A 2,890-nucleotide genomic window follows, 5' to 3' on the forward strand; every position below is an offset into this window, starting at 1 on the left:
TGTGTCTGCAGTTACTGACTTACTAAAAAGTGTTCATACGGAGTCTTGAGCATGTCTCTTAAGTTCGCTCTTAGAATGTACTTTAGGAGCCTTGAACATGTTTCTTGAATTTAAGTTTCGCTCTTAAAATGAACTTTATACAGGCGTATATACCTGTGAAAAATACTGGTTATTATGTAATTAATCAAAATTGCGTAAAAGGGATAATGGTTATGTACACGTTAATCACTTTAAAGGTTCAATAGCAATATAAAAACAAGATGTCCCCCCATATATTTGACCTTTGAATTGAAGAATGACCTTAACCTTTCACCACTCTTAATGTGCAGCTCCATGAGATACACATGCATGCCAAATATCAAGTTGCTATCTTCAATATTGCAAACGTTATGGCCAATGTTAGATTTTGACGCAAACAAACAAACAAACAGACAGGGCAAAAAACAATATGCCCCCCCCCCCAGTCTATCTTCAATATTGCAAAAGTTATGGCCAATGTTAAAGTTTGACATTGTGTACACACCGTTCTTACTAACCTGTGTACTAACGCGAAAGGAAGTATAGCACTTCTTTTACGAGTGAAAAGTGAAAGCGAAAGTAGGTCAGGCAATCGTGCTTTTGATAATCGCTATCAGTCTAAATAGAGATTCAAAATCACATTTAAATAAAATTGAATAAAATTTCCAGTATAGACTGGGGGACATAAAAAACAACAACATTAGGGGCTAAATTGTAATTGAGACACTTTCACAATGTTGCACCATTCTTATAAAGACGTGCCAAACTTCAGCTTCATGTGTGTAGGAACTACACGGATGCAAACGGATATTATCATGCACTCAGTGAATAAATACCCAACAAACAGAATAACGTTGTAATTTAAAGGGGCCTTTTCACAGATTTTGACATGTGTTGAAGCTTGTCATTAAACGCTTTATATTGATCAATTTAAACATTGGACCTAAAAATCTCCAGAAAAACACACAAGAATACAATTTAAAAAAAAAGGGAAAAAAGTAAGCCTCAACTGGACTCGAACCACTCACCCCTAGAGTCCTGGAGTAAAAAGTCGCCCGCCTAGACCACTCGACCATCCGTGCTCATGCTATGAGCGGATGTACTTTTTAATGATATGAGCAATCCTTTTAGTTTCCCAAAATAAAACGCCAACAACACATCTTTCCAAATTATTCAATCGTTTCGCGTTGCCACGTTTTATAATTTTCAGGTTTTCAAATCGTCGAAAGATGCATATAATGAATATTTTAGAGCATGGTAAATGTTCAGTATTTCTATTTCCTCACAAATATTATAGCTAAAACGGAAATATGCGAATCTGAAACATGTTTTTTTAAATTTGTCAATGTACCAAAACCTGAAAAGGCCCCTTTAAAGCTCAAGTTCCAAAAACAGATGGATGCGTGGGCCATCAGTCGCAATGTTTTACTTTGGGCAGACAGAGCACATTCGAATAGTTTGATTCACAACCCCGGTTCTTGCACACTCTTAGATAGCTCTGTATCTCGAATTGATACAACAACAAAAAAAACAGGAGCTAATAATGTATATTCAAATGGGCGTGTGAGCCTAAACAAAGTTCGGTCCAATGGGACCAACCTCTGCGTGTTTGTATTGCTTCCTGTCTAAAAGCGAGTTTGTTCAGAGATGCATCTCGATATACGGTGACCACCACGCGGACCTCCACAATTTCTAACACCACATCGACCACAACGGAGCCTACAATCTCGACCAGTCTGATTTCACCGACCTGTTGATTGAACTGAAATGTATAGTCTATTGTCCACCTTTTAAAAACACAAAAAATCTCTAAGTTTACTGCTTACATTTGATGGTAGTTGGAAAAAAAGAGTTCACAAAAACCAATGATTATTTTTGTTATAAATGTCATGCTTATTGCCAAAACTTATCTGAGCTATGGGTTCTCAAGTCCCCTTTTTATTGCTTTTGTTCATTAATTCGATAAACTTCCATAACCCACGACATGCTTATCCTGATGCTCATCTCTATTATCCTATAGAAAGTGGTTATGTATCGATCATTAAATATACTTTATATACAATAAGAATCGGAAACGCGTATATCAAAATAAACAAAATTAAATAACCTCAACTGTGAATCGTCAAATTCAACAACATTTTGTTAAAGAAAAAAACTCACATCGTCAGCCTCTTTCTCAATTCGTTTCATTAAGGGATTTGTGCAACTCATACACAACTCGAAACAAAACAAAATTAAATAACCTCATTTTTGACCTCAAACGTCAAATTCAACAATATTTAGTTATTTGACCGCTATATACGCTGAAAAGTAAATATTATTTTAAAGAAAAGAATACCCCCAACATCGTCAGACACTTTTTCATTTCGTTTCATCAAGGGAGGCAACTCATACACAACTCGAAATCGTGAATGTGAAAGGGTAAATTTAACGTTCCGACTCTTGTGTGTGTGTATTTCGAAATGTATAGGGTCATTGTTTGCCTGATGCCGAACTGTGCATGGACTGGGGGTTTTCTCAAGCACTCTTAACGTATTAACTTACTAGTCTCTCGAAAGTTGGGACGAATTTTGAAAAAAAATATCTTCCATTTTCATCTAGTTAGTTGTAACTGAAAGACTTTCAATTTTGGTGTGGTCTTGTAATCTGAGGTTAAGCCGGAGTACCAGGAGTCAACCCTACCTGCACAAACTAATCTGACATACTTTCGAGAACGGGGATAGAACTCGGGTCGCCTAGATTAGGAGCTAATGCACCAACTACTGCGCTAACCAGACAGCCGTTCTTTCTTTTCCGACTAATATACTTTGTCGATATTTTAGTTGCGTGCAGCCTTTGCTGTGCGGTGTATTTTCGTTGATTGTCGCCCTTG

This window comes from Dreissena polymorpha, chromosome 13 (assembly GCF_020536995.1).
Source record: "Dreissena polymorpha isolate Duluth1 chromosome 13, UMN_Dpol_1.0, whole genome shotgun sequence".
NCBI classification, from domain to species: domain Eukaryota; kingdom Metazoa; phylum Mollusca; class Bivalvia; order Myida; family Dreissenidae; genus Dreissena; species Dreissena polymorpha.